We start from the raw sequence: 22,500 nt of genomic DNA on the forward strand, positions 1-22,500 counted from the left end.
ATGAAATATGCGAAAGTCTCGGGTTTTGCGCCTATATACATTTCATCTCATATTTCTCGATATTTCCGTATGTATTTCAGTAATGGCTGACAATTAATCTGTTGCTTACATTAACATTTCAATAATAACAGCTCAGTATACATATTTCCGTTCATTACTTCAGATTTCCTTCCAGACACAGATACGTACACACAGAATGATCATAGGCTGCTAAACACTTTTATACACCCTCCGCCCCCCTTCATGCGCGCACACACGCGCACACACACACATTTTGCTTTTGAAAGTTTCAATAAATGAGTGTACGTAATTAGATGCACCGCATGAGTGTATATATGAGTGTATATGAATGTAGCCATGTATGTATATATATATATATACATATATATACACATAGTGAACCACCTCTAAGGGACAAACGGTTTTTGTTTTTTAGTTTCAGTTAGAATGGCTTTTACCTATGATAACTTTTATTTACGGAGAAAACTACTCTCACCTTCTGCATCTTTCTGAAGACCACTGTTTACATTGCAAACGTTGAAGACTTCCTACAGTCGGAACTTTTGTCGACTTCATTAAATCTATACTTCTTTATGCATCTGACTCGATACTTGTTGCCTGACCATTTGTCTTTTTGTTTTATTATACGTACATGCATACATACATGTAACCGTGTGGTAACAAGCTTGCTTCCAAACCACATGGTTCCGGGTTCCGTCCCACTGCGTAGCAATTTCTGTAAGTGTTTTCTACTATAACGTCAGGCCGACCAAAGCCATGTAAGTGGATTTGGTAAACGGAAACCGGAAGAAGCCCGTCATGTATGTATATATTTATGTATGTATATATTTATGTATGTGTCTTTGTGTCTTTGTTACCCACTACCGCTTGACAACTGGTGTTGGTGTGCTTACGTTCCTGTAACTTAGCGTTTCGGCATAAGAGACCGATAGAATAAGTACCAGGCTTAGCAAAAAATTAAGTACTGGGGTCGATTCTTTTCAGCAAAACTCTCCGAAGGTGGTGCTCCAGTATGGCTGCTGTCTAATGACTGAATCAAGTAAACGATTATATATATATGTACATATTCAGAAAATTTCTGTTAGACTATTAGAGACTAAAGTGGTATTTATACCGAGAAGTAATGTTTATCGCCACCTAAACCTGAGTGTTCTGTAAGAACAAACGATATTGGTCTCGGGGCTGGAATTGTTGGATATATATCGAGTACGAAGTGAACTGAATAATCAGTTGGAGGAGGCGTCCTCCTGGGGTTAAACTAGCAGTATCGTCTGTTCTTATAGAACATCCATGTTTAGGTGGCAATAAAGGTTACTTCCTATATATATATATTTGTGTGTGTGTGTGTGCGTGTGTGTGTATATATATATAAATATATATATATATATAAATATATATATATATCGGGAATAGAGAAAGTCTTTAACATTTCGAGCCTGCGCTCTTCAACAGAAAGGAACACGGAATGAAATAAGGAGAGAAACAAGGAGAGAAGAAAATGTGTAGTGGTCAGTGATCTATCTATCTATCTATCTATCTATCTCTCTCTCTCTCTCTCTCTCTCTATATATATATATATATATATATATATATATATATATATATATATATATATATATAAACAATTGCAGCGTGGAAGGTGTTTATAAGCTGCACGGAATTTTGTCAGTGAACAGGTCGCAGTCTCTAAGCGACGAAAATATTTGGCAAATTGAATTAAAATGTTGAAGTGAATCTAACGGTTTTTGTGTGTTTCTTAAATGGCTTATAAACAAACACCCTCCACGCTGCAATTGTTTTCGTTCCCGCATACGATCTCAGATCAGGTCACTTGCTATGCAAGTACATCTCCGTAACTATGCATATATAATATATATATATATATATATATATATATATATATATATATATATATATATATAGAGAGAGAGAGAGAGAGAGAGAGAGAGAGAGGAAATAATTGAAATTCAATTGAATTAGGTACTTAAGTTGAAGCATCAAGTCAGTGCAGTATTGTCCGTACAACTCAAAGTAAGGTGAATAAAATTAAAATAAGCAACAGGATATCAAGAGGTGATGCAGCACGACCGTTTCAAGCGGCTCCATTTAATTAGACAATGCAATCATTACATCAATTTAAATGCAGGGCTATCCTCAGCTGCATAAATAAATAGAATTTTTTAATCAGTTGAACACATTAATATAATTTTACTCAAATTCTCCAATAGAGCAAGAAGAGGGAAAAAGTCCATGTTGCTACTAATGTAGCTCAAAATATACTACACTTCTAAGAACTGTATGCAGTTTGTTAGGGTCATAGCTTGTAACGGATTGTGATTAATTTTTAATTTATTAGTCTTTTTTTTTAATCTTAAAACGGTCGCACTGCATCAACTCTTGATATACTGTTACTTATTTTAATTCTATTCATCTTACTTTGAGTTGTACGGACAATACTGCACTGACTTGATGCTTCAACTTAAGTACCTAATTCAATTGAATCTCAATTATTTCCTCTCTCTCTCTCTCTCTCTCTCTCTCTCTCTCTCTCTCTCTCTCTCTCTCTCTCTCTCTCTCTCTCTGTATATATATATATATATATATATATATATATATCCTCACATACCGGCAATCTGACAGGAAGTTTCCAATACCAGAGCTGAGAGACGGTTGGAATCCACAAGCATGCAGTTTAGCTTTGCACGTATAACAAGGCCATTTTTTCCTAATATAGAGTACAGCAACGCTTTTCACTAAATAAAAAAAAAAGCAACGACCCACAGAAGAGTGACTTTGAACAGGGCACCGACAGAGGAGGTGTGTTCGTGCTTTTGAGAGAATGTTGGTGGTCAATGACTGCCTCAATGAATGCTGAGACTGTTCCAGTTCGAAAAGAAAACGCTGTTGCATGAGTCCAAATTTCAGATCAGATGCGTAAAGGAAAAAGAAATAAAGACAGAAAGAGAAACAAATTAAGTGTAGGGTGCAGTGTTTATGTAACTATACCTACAATCAGTTTGGATTTACTGGCGAAATTGTGAAGTTAGTGCCAACAAAATTATAAATAAGCGCAGGCGTAGCTGTGTGGTAAGAAGCTTGATTCCCAACCACATTGTTTTGGGTTCAGTCGCACTGCGTGGAGCCTTGGACTAAGTGTCTTCTACTATAGTCTCGGGCCGACCAAAGCCTTGAGCGGATTTTGTAGATGGAAACTGAAAAATGCCCGTCGTATATGTTTGTGTGTGTGTGCATGTATGTAGCTCTGTGTGTGCGTCTTTGTGTCTGCGTTTGTCCCCTCCCCATCACCTCTTGACAAACGGTGTTGGTGTGTTTAGGTCCATGTAACTTACCGGTTCGGCAAAAGTTTCAAATAAAATAAGTACTAGGCTTAAAGAATAAGTCCTAGGGTCGATTTGCTCGGCTAAAACCCTTCGAGGTGGTACTCCAGCACGTTTGCAGTCAACTGACTGCAACAAATAAAAGGATAAAGGATAAAAGAATATATAAAATACATCACATTGAAGAATTATTGGTTTCCAATTTTGGTACAAAGCCAGCTATTTCGTGGGGGTGAGGGTAAGTCAATTACATCGATACCAGTGCTCAACTGGTGCTTATTTTATCGACTTCGAAAGGGATAAAAGATAAAGTCGATATCGGCGGAATTAGAACTCACAACGAAAAGACAGACGAAATGCTGCTAAGTATTTCACCCGGTATGTTAACGGTTCTGTCATCTCGCCGCCCTATCATATATAATTATTAAATACTTATACACTCATAGATATATTCATTCATACGTACATTCATTCATACATACATACATACATACATACATTCATGCATGCATACATACATACATTCATACATACATACATACATACAAAAGACGGTAAATGCGACGTATCGTTAGTTTCAACGAGATTGATTCGCGTTATTCTTTCCTGCCGTCTGCGCTCTAACTGTAAAAGTACTAGTTCTTCCTGTACTTGGTCGAATCTTTTCTTTCTTTTCCTTTCTATCTATCCATCTCTCCCCCTCCTCTCCCTCAATCTCTGTCTTTCTGTCTGTCTGTCTCTTTTTTCTCTCTCTCTGTTTCACACAATTACGTTACCCTGAGTTGCTTACGAAACAGGATCAGATATGGCGTCGCTTACAAATACATCTGTTCTAATTTTTTGTTGATATTTCAGTGTGAATTTTTTGGCAATAACTGACAATTAATCCATTCCTAATATTACAGTTTTCAATAATAACTTAATGTACGAACTTCCTTTCCTCGCTAGATTGAGGGGAGATTTCCTTCCAGTCATACTATGTATGTACTCATATATACCTAAGTAATAAGCGCTTTTAAAGGTGTGTGTGTGTGTGTCTGTGTGTGTGTGTGTGTGCGTGTGTGTGAGTGTGTGCGCGTGTGTATGTGTGTGAGTGTGTGTGCGCGCGCTCATGTGTGTGTGTGATTCATATATAGCAAGAGAATGTCATTAGCTCGAACTGCGAATTTGATATGAAACATTTGTATATGTATGTTAACAGCTATAATATATGTGTTGTGTGTGTATGTGTGTGTGCGCGCGCGCGTATATGTGCGATTGTGTGCGGTCTATAAGTAGTACATCACTGAAATATTTTCCATACTCACCACCTGTCACATTCAGTTCAATCATCTAGTGGAAAACTTGTATGTCTGTCGGGTAAAAGCTATGTGTGGCTGTTGCTTAAAACTATAATAACTCTATGTGCAGGTATTTTGATTTCTTTTCCTTAAGAATGTAAGCTTTTATACAACACGATGAAGTGCTTATCCGAAAACAGTGTCCGACATCATCTTCACAAGTTAGATGGATATATATGTGTCTGTTTGTGTGTGTATGTACGTGTTTATGTGTGTGTATATGTGCTTCTACTTGTATATGTGTAGAAGCAAAACATTACCTTTCTATACATCATGTAGTTTACATATATTTGTAGGTAGGAAGTTGAAGAATTGGCTGACTATTACTCAAAATTTTATAGGAACAAAAGTACGTGTGACAGAGCCAATATTTTTTTTAAAATGGAGCTTTAATTGCATTCGGCTTAAAAGATGGATCCTTGTTGATACACTGACCCGTTTGAAGTTACAGAGATACATAATTGCATAAAAAACTGCGATGTGTTTTAAAATTGTAGAACCGCTACTAGTATATAGAGAAGCAATTCGCGTGTGATTAAATTTTGTTTCTAAAGAAATTAATTGCCCGATTTTCGCAACATTATTTTCCGAGCCAGTCGACTAGTCCCAGGATAAAATTTTGAAAATCACTTAGATTTTTCTGTTAAGTGATACAAGTTTTCTTGGAAAAAGAGAACCTTCAAAAACAATCAATTGAAGTATGGAGAGGCTCCAGAATATAGTGTCAAATGAAATGGGAGAGTGAAATGGTGTTCATTATGCCCTTTACCTGAAGGAGATCAGATTTAGTTACACTAATCCTTTGTAGACGTTAGAAGTTCCTATATAGATTTTCTGGATACCAGCTAGTTGGATAAATGTCACTCCATATACCATGGCATTGGAAGAGCAAAATCTTCTCAAAAAAACAAATGGTTCGATTTCGGAAATAGCGAGTGGGTTGATAGAGTGAGAACAGTCCCGATATCTACTCTACGTTGAAGAAAGTAATGCTCGGAGCAACACAATCAGGGTTAAAATATCTAAATTTAGCACTAAGTGCATTGAAACGCCTGTGAAAAATGTTTTTGGACCGAAATAGGTACCATACAAGAGAGTGAACGTTCCCAGCAATATGAGAAACCTGAATTATGGGGAAGATTAAACAAGATTTCTTTTACCACTCCTCTGGGTGCTGAGTGGGCGAATTTCTCATCTCATTGAAACCTCCCTACAGGATACAATCGAAAATTTTTCTCTCAGGGAATAAAAGTCTTTTGTGCTTGTGCCTGCAACTAGGTTCCTGATTATAGCTGGAGATGATGATAATTGAAGTTCTTAGTGGTATTCGTCTCCTTTTGAAGTATGTGTTTACGTGTACTACGATCTATTGCAATATCAAAGAATTAGGTATTGTTAGGATAGCCGAGATCATTATATTTAATGTAGACACTTTGAATAAGTTAGGTGCAGGAGTGGCTGTGTGAGGTTTACTACCTCATTTTGTTTTGTTGTTTAAAAAAAAAACAAGAGAGAACAATGTTTTCGAGAATGCAACAATCGGCGGGCGTTGTTTGCTTCTCCCACCAACCATTTCTTTCATTCCATCATCATTGAGTTCTTGTCCAGCCCGCAGCTACTACCTCTATGTACGGCTTTTATATCCAATTAAATGAAATAAAGTAGCTTGCTTACCAACTACACGGTTTCGGGTTCAGTCGCACTGCATGACACATTGGGCAAGTGCCATGTACTATAGCCTCGGGCCGACCAAAGCTTTGTGAGTGGATTTGGTAGACGGAAACTGAAAGAAGCCCGTCGTATATATATATATATATGTATGTGTGTGTGTGTGTGTGTGTGTGTTTGTGTCAGTGTTTGTCCTCCCAACTTCACTTGACAACCGATGCTGGTGTGTTTACGTCTCCGTAACCTAGCGGTTGACAAAAGAGAACGATAGAATAAGTACTAGGCTAACAAAGAATAAGTCCTAGGGTCGATTTGTTCGACTAAAGGCGGTGCCCCAGCATGGTCACAGTCAAATTACTGAAACAAGTAAAAGAATAAGAGAATAAAAGAAAAGCATATCAGATCATTTATGAATCTATTCTTGGTGTGGCCGTTCATAATACGTGAGACTGCCAAGGCCAAACCCCTGTAAAAACATGAGATGTGTGTGGGTAACTGATATACTGACAGTGTCGTGGTAAACTAGATAAACGGATTACAAGGTCAGCTACACCATGAATGCTATAGCCTCCCATGGAGACAACGCAATAAACACACATAAACAGAAGCTTCTCATTTTATCTGACCACAGTTTGAAGTTATTTCTATCAATACCAGTATTTTTGAAAGCTAAGGATGTCTATACTTAATATGAGTTTTGAATTAGGTTTAGTATAAGTTCCTGTTCATTTGTTGGAAAGTTAAGGGTAACATTAAAGAAATTTAGCTAGTGACAATGACTTAGGGCGATATATCTGAAGTTATTAATGAGGTATTTCCAAGAAATAGACAAAAATGTCCACCGACTTGTTGGAATACAGCCAAACTATTATCTCCAAATAAACCGACGTTTGTAGTGATAATTTTTTTTACTCAGTATATGTAGAGTATACATTTATATTACACAACATCGCATTTCTCTGAGCTGGCAAATAACTCCGTGCTGACAACGATTGCAACTATGAGTCTGATCTCTGAAAGGACGAGTAGAACCTTCATATCTATATTGTTATGTCTTAGAGAATTTCAGTCTCTTATTAAGAGTAATTTGAAGACAATAAGAAACTTCAACAATATCGAATTTAAACTCAGAGTCGTTTTTATAATTAATACTATTAAACTACTAATGTTAATCTATTTTTGAATATTGGTTGACTTCCTAATATATATTCTTATTAATTAATCCGATATATATCTGTGTGTATGTGTAAGTATGTGTATGTGTATGTATGTCTTTTTACGTGTGTGTATTTGTGTATCCATGATAAATAGATTGGTGGATACATTATCTATAGGAGCTATACATATAATCTGAATGAGGAAAAACGGAAAGATGCTTCGAGTACTTTGCATAGAATTTCAAGACAGAAGAAAATGCGAAAACTGCAGCCACTTTTATATTGTTTGAGGGAATGTTATATTTTAAAAGAGATAGCCTTTTGAATATATTTATAATATTTATTTTATTAAATTGAATAACCCTAATAAATTTGTCTTCTTCCACTGAAAACATTAAAATGTACATATATTTGGTTTCGAAGCAAACATAAAATTTATAATGCCTTAATAAATAATGCATTATAGCTGCAGAAATGCCGATAAAATTGTCAACAATATAGAAATTTTCTGAGAAGAATATCAAATTGATGAATAGATCATTTAAAAAGAGGGATGCATGGTTTTGTTACGATGCATATGCGTACACACTTAGTTACACTGATATAAGTATATTTAGATATGTTATGTGTTGTGTGTGTGTGTGTGTGTGTTATATATATATACACACTTATACGTATTTATATATACATGTCTGTTTATCTATTCCCTATCTATCTATCTATCTATCTATCTATCTATCTATATATATATATATATATATATATATATATATATACATACATATATATATATATATATATATATTATATATATATATATATATATATTATATATATATATATATATATATATATATATATATATATATATATATATATATAATATATATATGTATGTATGTATATACAGAGAGAGAGAGAGAGAGAGGAAGAGAGAGAGAGTGAGGAGAGAGAGAGAGAGAGAGAGAGAGTGCGGAGAGAGAGAGAGAGAGAGAGAGAGAGAGAGAGAGAGAGTGAGGAAAGAGAGAGACTGACAGATGTGTATGTATATATGCATGCACGTTTGTATGTAAATATTTATCGTTTCTTCTTCCAAGAATACGTCTTTATACAGTTCGGGAGAATACTAAGTGATAAGTTTTATGACGACATTCTCATTATTGCTATTTTGCTTATTAATGTTTGTGTTTGTGCGGTATAACGAGTAGTAGTAGTAGTAGTAGTAGTAGTAGTAGTAGTAGTAGTAGTAGTAGTTGCCTTGTTCATTTGTTTACCTGCTTGTTTGTATTGATATCATCTATTCTTATGTTATCAAGAAACATGAATAAGTAGATAAATATATAGTTTTTAATGAAAACACAGATGATAGAAACAACAACAACAAAACAACAGCAAGAATAGCCATAGCGGCAGCAGCAACAGCAGCAACGGCAGCAGTAGCAGCAAGAACGGCAGCAGCATCCACTGTAACATAATTTATGGATTAATATCTGAAAATATCAGTTTTATATCGATGTATATAAGGGGCTAGCAGGGGTTTAAGATTGATTGATCAGACATGGATTTACTTTGCATCACTTACCATTTTACGGCCAGGATGGAGCACCTCCATGTGCATGTCATCGATTAAACCAACCCAACTTTTAATTTTTACCGACTAGTGTTATTTTTATCAAGGTATAAAAGTTAAAACAGACCTAAGCAGAATTTGAAATCGACACTCTAGTGATATTGTTATATATAGTTTGTTTTTTCTCCTTTTTACTTGTTTCAGTCATTAGACTGCGGCTATGCTGGAGCACCGCCTTCAAGGATTTTTAATCGAACGTTTCGACCCCGGTACTTTTTTTTTTAAAGCTTGTATCTATTCTATCGGCAAATATGTGTGTGTGTGTGTGTGTGTGTGTGTGTGTATGTATGTATGTATGTTTACGACCTCTTAATCTTGCAGTTTAGCATAAGCGTTCGATAGAATAAGTACCAAGCTTAATCATTCAATTAAAATTCTTCAAGGCGGTGCCCCAGCATGGCTGCAGTCTAATGCCCGAAACAAGTAAAAGTTAAAAGGTAAACGATATATGTATGTGTGTGTGTGTGTGTGTGTGTGTGTGTGTGTGTGTGTGTGTGTGTGTGTGTGTGCAATTGTAAGATCCAAGGATCTAAGTGTAGAAAGTTTGTAAGATTCGAGCAGCCATGGTAGGTGTAAAAGACAACCTTCAAGAACAATAACAATCTACTGGCGTCGAAGGTTGTAGGCTTTTAACATATCACAGTTCCATAAGCAGAAAAATGGTTTGTATTGCTCACGGTCAGTAACCAGATTTGCTATGGATGCGAATAAAAATCCAAATTGATAACATCCAGGCTATATACGTTTCCTAGGTAGCAGATCCTCTGATGCAATAATGACATGACGAAGGGTACTCCGCTAACAAATTAACAAGCCGAAAATACCTTAGTTATATGAAGGTTACTACATTGTCGTTTGGCAATCCCAAGTTAACTCACCGAATGTGTAATTTGGATATATATATATATATATATATATATATATATATATATATATATATATATGTATGTGTGTGTGTGTGTGTGTGTGTGTGTGTGTGTGTGTATGTATGTATGTATAAATTTAAGATATAATATATGAATACAACTAATTCGGTGGTACCAATAGAAAAAACTCTTTGATGTATCGTTCTACAAAGCATAAAGTATATATAATACGATCCAAGACATATGCATATATAGACGATCTTCTTTCAGTTTCCGTTTACTAAATCTATTCACAAGGATTTGGTCAAAAGGACTGAACCCCGAACCATGTCGTCTGGAACCAAGCTTCTTGCCACACAGCCACATCTCCGTCTACCATTTAATCAAAATACTTAAAACTTCCCACTTTATAAACCTGAAATTATTAAAAAGAATAATATGTGCTTTGAAAGAAGACCAGTATTACCCGTAGCAAGATTACTCTGTATATATCATTAGTTTTATCTAAAGGAAAATCAAAGGCTGAAACAGGACGACACTAGTGTAGCCAAAAGTGAATAGGTGAATTCAGAACATAAAGAGACGGAACAAATACGTCAAAGCATTTCGCGCCGCCAATCCACTGCCCAAGACCGTTATTATATTTCATTGACTTCTGAAGAATAAAGGTTAAAATTGCTCTGGCAGCAACATATATCATAAGGTATTTTGTCTGGGTATATAACGATTCTGCCAAACAATATGCCTTGTACAGTCAACCAGTGCATGCATTCTAAATTTTAATATTTAAATTTTTATCGGAAAGAAGTGCAGAGTATTTAAATAGATTATTATAACATCTAGTATATAATATGAATCATAACTGCACTTCGAAACATCACATTTTAATTACCATCACAACCACTAACACTACCATCCTGAAATATATAATAGGTTGTCGCACGTTAACAAAAGTCAACGGAATTATAACGTATGAATGAAATACGAAATTGTTATTTTAATATTTTTTGTTAAGTCAAGCTGAGAAATATAAGAAAACAGATCGAACTGGAATCGAAATCAGTACGTGAACCGTTGTATCGGGTAATATACAGCAACGGCTCCACATATTTTGCAACAAAAAGTGAGTTGTTCTCATGTACGATATTTAATTTTTAAAAATGTTTATCCGTAATCTCACTTTGTGGTGGGTTAGCTCATTTTATTGATGCAACCAGAGATATTGCTCCAATCGTTGCGTTGTTCTGTAAGAGAGCAGAAACCTACCACTGTGAATCTGAAATCAGATCAAAAAGAGCTGAAAAAGATATCGCAATATATCGCATTCGATGCTCTAACAGTTAAAATAATATGCCACCCTTGAATGATATTTTATTTATTGAGTCCGAAAGAAAGTTAAATTATGCAGCAATTGAATGTAGAGCCTGGAGAGCTGGAAAACTACAGTAGAGCATTCTAACCGATGCTCAAACAATTTTGTCTATTCGCTGCCTCATAGTTCAAGGTTATTATATATTCATTATTGAAGCAATAAGACTTCAGTGATTGTGAAAGTTCTTGATTTTCCAAATTACAGTCGCGTTTTTTAGTATAAGAAAATATTCCTTCTCACTCACAGAAAATCTTTAACAGATTCGGGACAACTAGCACTTGCCTTTAATCTGCCGCGGTGCTCTCCTTCTCTCACGAAAAACAAATATAATAAAGAATAAATGAGCTTTAAAAACTTAAAAATGAATCCTGCAACTCAAAGTAGATAGTATGAGATAAGTAGAATATATAAACAAGGCAAAGAGGAAACAAATTCATAACGGGGCCACTGTGTCATTATAGAAGCACCTGCTAAAAGACATTAAATTCACACATTTCTTCTATAAATTAACTGACCAAAGGGTCATCACTAACCGATGACAGACAAACGTTATTGCCATGGTGTTTTATTTCTTTTTTATTTCCACTTCTTTATTTGTATATATTTATTTATTTATCTACTTCTTCTTTAGGTGAAAGGTGAGAGAATAAAATGAAAAATGTATACGTTAATGGGAAGGAGTGGGATGGAAAGAACACACCCGCACCCGCACACGCACACACACATACACACATATATAATATATATATGAGTGAGGTGTTGATGCTACCGAGATGGGGTTGGAGGGCGACTATAATGTAGAGTGTTTTCTGGGGTGATGGAGTCCGGGCAAAAATCTATTTAGTTACTATCGTTGCCTGTGTACAAGCATATTATATGTCTCAACAGGTCTGAAACAGCAAATGCATATCGAAATATACATATATAATACATACATACACACACATTTTTATGTATATATATATATATATATATATATATATATATATATATATATATATATATATATATATATATATGCGTGTGTGCGCGTGAGTGTGTATGTATTTATATGTATGTGTATATATATATATATATATCATCCATGAATATATATCTATGCGTGCTAGAGTGTGTTTAAAGAGGGGGGTAGAGAGAGGAACAGAGACAATGATAGGGACAAAGCATAAGAAACTTGGCAATGATATCAACATATAAAAGATAAGATAAAAAAAAAGAGAGAGAGGGATACAGAGAAGTTAGAGCCAGAATAGACAAGAGCCGTGCGCGTGTAAAAGAGAGAAAGGGAGGGAGAGAGAGAGAAGGATACAGAGAGGCGATAGACAGAGAGGGAGGGAGGGAGGGAGAGAGAGAGAAAGGGATTGATAATAAAGCACTATATTTGCGTCAGGTGCTGAACCCAACAAGTCATTCTATTTTGAGTGCGTATGTGTTATAATGCTGTATGTCGCTTTTATTCTCTTACCACTCTCAGTCTTAGGCGGAGTTTACAGTGCACAAAGTGTCTTTGGACGCGTGTCTTTGAACTTTTACGGACACTTAGATCCTAGTTCATTGATGCGTTGGTGGGGTATGGGTGAAAACAAATATGAAACCGGGGAGGGGCCACCACCACCCACCAGGAATTGTGAATCCTATGTTCTCTCGGGTTTCAGACAGAAGTAATAAATAAATATATAAATTGATAAATAAATAAATAAATACATAAAGAAATACAAAAATAGATAAATAAATTTGTGGGAAGGGGAAGATATTTTTTATTGTCTCAGTCCAACAATACATTATATATTTTATTTCATTTCTGCCCCATCTACCCTGGCTCTCCCTATCCCGTTTACTCTATCACTCCCCGCCATCTTTCGCTTTCACGTGCACACACACACACACACACACACACACACACACACACACACACACATACACACACAGAGCCATATGAATGTATGTATATAAATATGTATACATTTATATATGCATATATATATATATATATATATATATATATATATATATATATATATATATATATATGGTTCAGTGGTTAGGGTGTCGGGCTCACAATCATGAGATAGTGAGTTCGATTCCCGGACCAACTATGTAATGTGTTCTTGAGCAGGACAGTTTATTTCACGTTGCTCCAGTTCATTCAGCTGTAGAAATGAGTTGCCACGTGACTGGTGCCAATCAGTATCGGCCTTTGGCGTCTCCCTTGGATAACATCGGTGGCATGGAAAAGGGAGACTGGTCTTCCATAAACAACATTGCCCAGACTGGTGCCTTGAAGGGGGACTTTCTAAGGGCAATCCATGGTCATTCATGACCGAAAGGGCGGGAGTCTTTTATGTATACACGCACACACAAATACATGCATACATACATACATACATGCATACATACATACGTATGCATGTATGTAATTTTATCTTTTTACCTTTTAATTGTTTCAGACACTGGACTGCGAGTATGTCAGGGCACCGTTTTGAAGAGTTTAACGTTTAATTTGAACAGATTGACAACATTACTTGTTCTTCTTAAAGTTTGGTACGTATTGGTCTTTTTTTTTCTATTTCCTTTTTTGGGGGAGGGGGCGCTTAGTTACAGTAATATAAACTCCGGTTGTAAAGTGGCAATGGAAGACGGATATAAAGACATACACGGTTACATACACTTGAACACACACATAAATACACACACACGCACACATACATGCATATATACACTCATACATGCAACAGGCTTCCTTACTTCGTCGTCTAGCAGATTCATTCAAAAAGCAAAGAGTAACCCAGAGCGCAAGGTGCCGCATATGTATATATATATATATATATATATATATATATATATATATATATATATATATATAAAAACAAATAGTAAATGAGTATATGCATATATACGTACAGGTATGTGCGTACCGACATCCATCTGTAAGTATAGGTGCATATCTGGGTACAGGACATTGCAAACAAAACGTAGACGAGAAAACACACAAGCCACATAGAGAACATTCTACTTCATCAGCTACCCCCGTTTTAACACCGGCGTTTCGAATATATATATATATATATATGCGCCCGCACACGCACACACACCCACACACTCATATTGCACACACACTCTCACTTATATATATATGCGTGTGGGAGACAGATAAAGAGAGAGTGTGTGTATGTGTGTGTGTACGTATGTGTGTGTGTGTGTGTGTTTATGCGGGTGCGTGTGTGCATAATTTTTCTAAATCGTTGAGCAGGCAGTTCGCATGGTTAAAAAGCTGACTGTATTTGCGTTCTGTTCGGTTCGATCTTAATGCATTCCGTCTTGGACACAATGCCAGCTTTATGAGTAAAATGGATAGACGGCAATTGTATGGAAGCCAGGTGCATGTGTTACGTCTTTAATTCAAAGGTCCAGTTTTATCCCAGAATGTCACTGTAACTCTGAGGATACGTTCAGGAGTGACGTTTCCCTCGAATAACGAAACGAAACATCTTTTGATGAATTCAGTTTCATTAAATCTGCTAATAAAACACACAAACAAATCTACACACATGTGCGCGCGCTCACACACACACGCACACTCAAACATACATATTTATATGTACATAAACATTCACACACAAGCACACACACATACACGTGTATGTGTGTATGTATGTTTGTTTTTGTATGTGTGTGTATGAGTGGTTAAATCCTGCTTCTCATACTTGATGTGGTGGACAGGAAATACATTGAAGTAATATGATCTTAGAGTCGTGAAGAAAAGATGAATCATAACGTTGATGAAATTATTCTGAAACGGACAAAACACGAATTTTTAAGTGAACCAATATTTGACTGGAGATGTGCAAGAGGGATGAATATGTAAAAATTAATGGATTCAAATACTGGTACAAGGCTAGCAATTTTGGTGAAAGGGGTAAGTCGATTACATCGACCCTAAGTGTTCTTACTGGTACCTATTTTATCGATCCCGAAAATATAACAGACGCAGTCAACGTCATCGGAATTTGAACTCAGAATGTGATGACTTACGAAATGCCACTAAGCATTCTGCCCGGCGTGCTAATAATTCTGCCAGCTCGCCGCTTTATGGGGTGAATTTAAATTATTAGTAATTAAGTTGACAATTCTGTGTTGTTTTCAGTTTTATCAATATGAAGCGAAGGTTGTGCGTAGCTTTATTGTGTCCCACCCGGGTAACCTGTGGATTTGCCGCACCTGCTTCAGCATATAAGTTATATACAGCAGATCCAAATGTGCCGCACCCATAAGATCATCGCCCGAGGCGGATGTCTCATGTGAATCGATGTATTGGGTTGTGATTTAAGAGGGATTGAACGACTACTCCAATATCTAACTAAAGAACCTTCTAACATAAGAAATTTTGGGAGATTCACTCCCGAAGTTTCTTAAGGGCCTTTTGCAGATACATACGATTTGTGTGCGTGCATGTGTCATACAAGCGCACGTAGACAAATAAATACCCACACACATACAGACACTAACACACACACACACACACACACACACACAGACAGACATACAAGCACAGACACATACACATACGTGAAGCTAAAGTTGTACCTGGTCATTTTGTTTTTTCGAGACTAGTGATATGTATAGTATATCGAACATCTAATGAAGAATCTGTTTTGCTTTATTATAGAAATATTTTCAAAGGAATCTCGAACATTTTAATAGAAAATGTACTTATAATTAAAGCACTTACCATATTTGTAGCTATAATCTGCTTGTATATTGTAGCCATTATTCTGTATTCATCATTTTTATGGTCATTGAATTACAATAAGTTATGCTGCATGAATGAGTGAAGTATATCTTTCTTGTTGAAACCCCGAGTTTCCTGTAATGAAATTATCTGCTTAAAATTTCATACGGTTACCGTAACACTACTGTACACATTGCATCTATGTTAAGGTACAAAACCACATGTTACTGAGGCTGCTTAAGAACTCAAAGATACATAAAAACCAACCCCACAAACTCCGAAAAATAAAGCGAATACAACTTAGATTTTACATTAGTCTTTCAACGTGTAAACGACTGAAAGTTTTTAAGAGAAAAGCGTCGGAGAAACGTCACTGACATTATGACATCATAATCCCAATATGGCAAAATTGAAACTTCTTTGGACTCTATGAAATACATTTCTATCTCTCCTTCTGTCTGTCTGTTTCTCTGCTTCTCTGTGTCTCTGTTTCTCTCTTTCTTTCTCTCTTACACACATACACACACAAACACACAGAAACACACACACAAATGCACACACACACACACGCACAAACGCGCGCGCGCGCGAGCAAACGCACAGGCACGTTCAAAGGTACTCAAAATTATTCAAAATGCATATATTTTGGAATATGTATAATATACATACATACACGGTGTGTGTGTGTATATTTGGTGGGGGTATATAAATGTGTATATAAATATATGTGGGTTGTATTTATATATATGTATTTGTGTATATATTTGTGTGTTTGTGCGCGCGCGCATGTGTGTGTGTGTGTGTGTGTGTGATTCTTTCCACCAAATTTAACGGTAACCAAGCAACTGATATTGGTTTTGTCGAGACTGGGTTTGCGTGTGGCTGCGTGTAAATCATGCAACAACACCTCGCGAACAATTAATCGTAACTTTTACTTCACCGCACAAATACATTTTTATGTTGGTCATGAATTAGAAATTGCAACAACAAAGTCGACACAATAGAAAGAATATTTCTGTAGCTTTACAAGAGCTGATCATAAAGGCTCTGTAATTAAGCTTGCCAAGACAGGCGAAAAAAATACGCTCGGTTCATGTCGTATATCTGTGGCTGCGGTTTACTAGGTTGAGTAATAGTCATAAGAACGAATGTTTAAAGCAACGAGGGAATGAATCGGCCGGGCTATGAGCAAACACACTTGACAAGTGTAGAGACGTCATTCCGCCCGGACGTCTACGACTCTCTGCGAAATCGGCGCTAAAGACATGGCAAGTTATTACCCTTGTAGGGAAATGTTTTAGGGCTTTCTAGAATGATTTGTCATGTAAAGTCTAGCCTCCCATATGAACAAAGTGTTGCTACGCCGTGATTAAAACTTACAAATCTGACGACTCAGTTTCGATTTTTGCTAATTTCAAATTTTGGCACAAGGCCAGCACTTTCGGGGAAGTGCTTGACTAGTACTTACTTTATCAACCCCAAAAGGGATGAAAAAGTTGACCCCCAGCAGTGAGGGAGTAAGTTGATTATATCAATCCCCAGTGCTTAACTGGTACTCATTTTATCGGCCCGGAAACGATGTAACGCAAAGTCGGTCACCGCCGAATTTGAACTCAGAATGTAAGGACGGACAAAATGCTGCTGCAGCATTTTGTCCGGTGTGCTAACACGATTCTGCCAGCTCACCACCTTAACCAAGCAACTAATATTCCTTTCTACTATTGGCACAAGACCTGCAATTTGGCGGGGAGGCTAAGTCGATTACATCAACCCCAGTAGTTAGCTGGTACTTATTGTATCGACTCCGAAAGTATAAAAGGTGAAGTCAACTTCTGCGGAATTTGAACTGAGAACGTAAAGACAGACGGAATGTTGCTAAGCATTTTGCCCAGCACATTAATGATTCTGGCAGCTTGCCGCCTTAACCAAACAGCTAATATTGGCACCAGTTGTACATCGGAGCCGATCTAATATCTTAACCCTCACTTGCAATTTCTGGCCTAGTACCAAATTTTATATGCATATGCAGGACATTCAATTAAGCCAGTCGTATAAGGCTTATATGTACCTAGCACATAGCGTGTTTCTGATCCATGCAGATTTATATGCAATCTGAATGCAGTAAAATTTTTCACAAGCTCAATATGTCTTACAAAAGACATGTGGCTGCCGTCAGTTTTGACCCTAAATCAAGTAGGTGTCTCATAAAATTTCCTACATTTTGAGAGTATGCTATGACTTTATCAGGAATAGTTTGATATTTCTCATGGGTTGCGCGACAGTTTAACGGTCAAACTTTGTGTACATATAGGTGCAGGAGTGGCTGTGTGGTAAGTAGCTTGCTTACCAACCACATGGATCGGGTTCGGTCCCACTGCGTGGTACCTTCGGCAAGTGTCTTCTACTATAGCCTCGGGCCGATCAAAGCCATGTCAGTGGATTTGGTAGACGGAAACTGAAAGAAGCCTGTCGTATATATATATATATATATATATATATATATATATATATATATATATATATATATATATATATATATCTGTGTGTGTGTGTGTGTGTGTGTGTGTGTGTGTGTGTGTGTGTGTGTGTGTGTGTGTGTGTGTTTGTCCTTCGACCATCGCTTGACAACCGATGGTGACGTGTCTAGGTCCTCGTAACTTAGCGGTTCGGCAAAAGGTACCGATAGAATAAGTACTAGGCTTACAAAGAGTAAGTCCTGGGGGTCGATTTGATCGACTAAAGGCGGTGCTCCAGCATGGCCGCAGTGAAATGACTGAACAAATAAAAGAATATACATGGCACTAGGTAAAATTTTAAAGGAAATATCACTGCCATACCTAATATATCCAAGAGTAACATTGTAGTGTAATTGTTTCATCGAAAATCGATACCATGCTCATTGCAACAAACAACCAATGATACATGAAGATAGATTTCTCACAATCATGCATGAAATCTATTTTGGTTGGCTCGAGACTACAGTAGAAGCCACTTGCCCAAGGTACCCCGCAGTGTGACTGAATCTGGTACCATGTGGGAAGCAAGTTTCTTACCACACAGCCACTCAGCCACTCCAGCGTGTGAGTAGTCACTACTAACGAGCCTACGACTGATGTGTGAAACTAGTTTAGTGTAGTGTAGAGACGCTTATGGGGCGGTTATCTCCCCTGTCAATGTTTATATATATATTGCGCGCTTGTTACAATATCAAGAGTTTTTACCTTTTATTTCTTGCAATAGAAGTCCTTTGGCACTCTTGGTCAGAATTAATGATGATAAAATTCTTCCTTTTCGTTGCGTTTATAGCTATGGCCTGTTATATGTATGACTGTGTCGCAGAATCATCATTTTGTGTTCCTTATTTTAATTGTTGTGTAACTATTATAAATTATTCTGAATGAAAGCATCGAGAGTGAAGTACATACTTCTGTTGTTTCAAACCTCCAAGTTTCCTGTACTGAAATTGCTTGGTTAAATGTGCATTCGGTTACAGTAATACTACCGGACCACTTATAACAATGTTATGGTACAAACCAGCACGTTACAGAGCGTAATTAAGAACTTAATGGGCAGAAAACTACTCCACAAATAGCGAAAAACAAGGCCGAGACCTCTAACGCTCACATTCCCTTTCGTTAAATCACCGCGAACGGTTGAAAGAGACTCAGTATTTCTGAAACAAAAGCTCCGCACAAATGTCACTGGTATCAGGACGTCATTATCACAATATGGAAAACATTGATACATCTTTGCATTACATGATACACGCCTAAATACATATGCCTTTCTCTCTCTTCCTTTCTCTCTCTTCCTTTCTCTCTCTTTCTTTCTCTCTCTCTCTCTCTCTCTCTCTCTCTCTCTCTCATGCACGAACATGCACGCACGCACATGCACGCACGGACACACACACACACACACACACACACACACACACACACACACACACACACACACACACACACACACACACACACACACACACACACACACACACAATCACACACAACTAGAGTGTATGCCACCCAGGCCGCTCTAGAGTTTGTCGTCCTCTGACTAATGCAGACCTAAAATAGCCACCCTGCGCAAAAGCGTCGTCCACAGCTGTCTGCCTTCCTCGTTCCCTCTAGCTATGTTACCGACTACAGCTAAGACTTCGGAACAGATAGAAGGTATAGTTTTGGGTTTTATGATTATTCCAAATTAAGGAATTCACATTATTACAACCTAATTATGCTTTCTGCAGTTAAGGGGATTACCCGAAATTTTTAAATGTCTATTATTTCAAATTATTTATTCCCATTGTGAATATATCTTTCACGCAGATATATCTTATAGCTTTTCTGTAGTTTTGATAGTTGTATTGATTGTGCTTCGTTGGAGTGGTCAGATAAGACGGAAGCATGCCAAGAGTTATCACTATAGCTCGTTCAGAGCAGACTCAACATACGGCCTAACGTAAATTTTGGATGATCCATCACTTTTAGAAGAAATTTTAGTTATCCAAATAGTGCAATTTATTTATTTATTTATTGGTTTAATTCTAGGACTGACAAAGCTATTAGGTTCTTACGAAATTGGTGCCATTTGCTTCTATCATATATTTGGTAGAACTCCCTTTCTTTTCGGTGCGTTTTGAGGAATGTTGTGTTAATATAAATTTTTGTTTTGAAAGTCTCTCTTGGATATATTTTTGTGTTCGACGCTCATTTATAAAACGTTAACATTTCTTACGTTTAGCAAATGTTCATCCATATTTTTGTAGTTTAATCTACGTGCGCAATTATGTAATATAATCGTTTGCTCACGTGGTCGCTTCAGTTTCAATAGCAGTCTGTACAATGTTCCTTTCCATAGTATTGGTTTCTTCTGTGTTTTGTGAAATATTTAAGATTCCAAGTTGATTTGAATGAAGAGAAAAATACGTTTACTTGCTCAGACAATGATGAAAATGACTTAAGAAAAGTACTCCCGAGAAACAAATGCCCATTACTTCTTTCTAAATAGACGTGTCATCTAAGTTGTTGACGCACGGAAATTTTCTTCTTGGCGAGTTAATAAATATAAATCACAGGTTTCTACTAATTATTCCATTGCAAAATTGCTCGAGTTCAAGTGAAGGAGCTAAAAATACAGAAAAACATTAACAAACAGAAGTTAACAAACACTTTTAAAAAATAACTAATGTAATGTACATATCAAACCTTCACGCAACATAGAAAGTAGCTGCAGAGCTCAAACTCTGTGGATTTATTGCAGAAAGCAATTTATAATTGACGCTTCAGAGTATTTCCCGTGGTATCGGTCACTGCTAACGCTTCTTCAAGTTTATCAATTTTGCTGGATTTAAATGTGATCATAGAGTTTGATATCATTAAACTTGTTTTACAGTTAAAGGTGGTGAGCTGGCAAAATCGTTAGCACGTCGGACAAAATGCTTTGCGGTATTTCGTCCGCCTTCACCTTCTGGGTTAAAATTCCGCTGAGGTCGGCTTTGCTGTTCATCCTTTTGGGTTCGATAGTATAAGTACCATGTAATCGATGGTCGATGTAATCGATGGTCACCTCTCACAAAATTTCAGGCCTATAGTAGAAAGGATTATTGATAAGACACATTTCTACGCTCGAGTTGTTTGTAGTCTAGATTTCATTATATTAGAATTCAAAAGCACAAGAGAAGTAACATTGACAAATTTTGAAGACTCAACTTCACTTAAAATTTATGACAAAAGGACTTTTTTTTATAGAAAATAATGAAATTTCATTTTCAGAACTAATTGTATTTTCCGACAGGGATATAAAGGGAAAGTCCCGTGTCTTTCGAAGCAGATAAATCCGCCAATCTTCAAACAGCCTCGCTTTTCATATCCATTGTACTTGCGTGCTTCTGAAATCTGCATGAAATACCAAGTTATGATAACGACTTTCAAAAAAAGTATTTTTTTTTATATATAAATTAAAAGATAGCTATAAGCGCCCAAATGAATATGTATAATCGCAAAAATGTACAAATTTCTATATGAATACTCCCAGAATTCTTTACATTAGGTGGGGATTTCCTATGAAGAATCTCTAAGAAAAGGAGAACGCAATGTGTTTACTGAGAAGGAGATATTGTATTTTAATGAAACTAGCCCGATATCAATAATAGATCGATCCAGTACCCACCAAAAAGGTACACGCACACTCATGCACTAACTCTCTCACTCTCTCTCTCTCTCTCTCCTCTCTCTCTCCCTCGCTCACACACACACACACACACACAATATACATAGTTGTATATGCAAGTGTATATATGCACACGCATATATGTATGTACATACATATACATATACATAACATATTCATATATTTCTATATACACACATGAAAGCGCTTAGAT

The 22,500-nt window shown here is 36.6% G+C and overlaps 3 long non-coding RNA genes across 11 annotated transcripts in view; 1 reads left to right on the forward strand and 2 right to left on the reverse strand.

The window, feature by feature from the left end:
- Positions 1-21,024, reverse strand: part of LOC149135151 (uncharacterized) — an 82,659-nt gene extending 61,635 nt beyond the window's left edge. For 2 of the 9 annotated variants that reach the window (XR_016242294.1, XR_016242290.1), the window contains exon 1: positions 16,122-16,571. This is a non-coding gene — a long non-coding RNA (uncharacterized LOC149135151). The other 7 variants (XR_016242286.1, XR_016242287.1, XR_016242288.1 and 4 more) reach the window with 7 other exon arrangements.
- LOC149135152 (uncharacterized) overlaps positions 16,732-22,500 on the forward strand; it is a 10,543-nt gene continuing 4,774 nt past the window's right edge. Inside the window, exon 1 of the long non-coding RNA XR_016242295.1 lies at positions 16,732-18,314. This is a non-coding gene — a long non-coding RNA (uncharacterized LOC149135152). The remainder of the gene's footprint in view (positions 18,315-22,500) is intronic.
- Positions 21,042-22,500, reverse strand: part of LOC149135153 (uncharacterized) — a 14,302-nt gene continuing 12,843 nt past the window's right edge. Inside the window, exon 3 of the long non-coding RNA XR_016242296.1 lies at positions 21,042-21,702. This is a non-coding gene — a long non-coding RNA (uncharacterized LOC149135153). The remainder of the gene's footprint in view (positions 21,703-22,500) is intronic.

Source organism: Octopus bimaculoides, chromosome 6 (genome assembly GCF_046866305.1).
Source record: "Octopus bimaculoides isolate indiv1 chromosome 6, ASM4686630v1, whole genome shotgun sequence".
Lineage (NCBI taxonomy): Eukaryota > Metazoa > Mollusca > Cephalopoda > Octopoda > Octopodidae > Octopus > Octopus bimaculoides.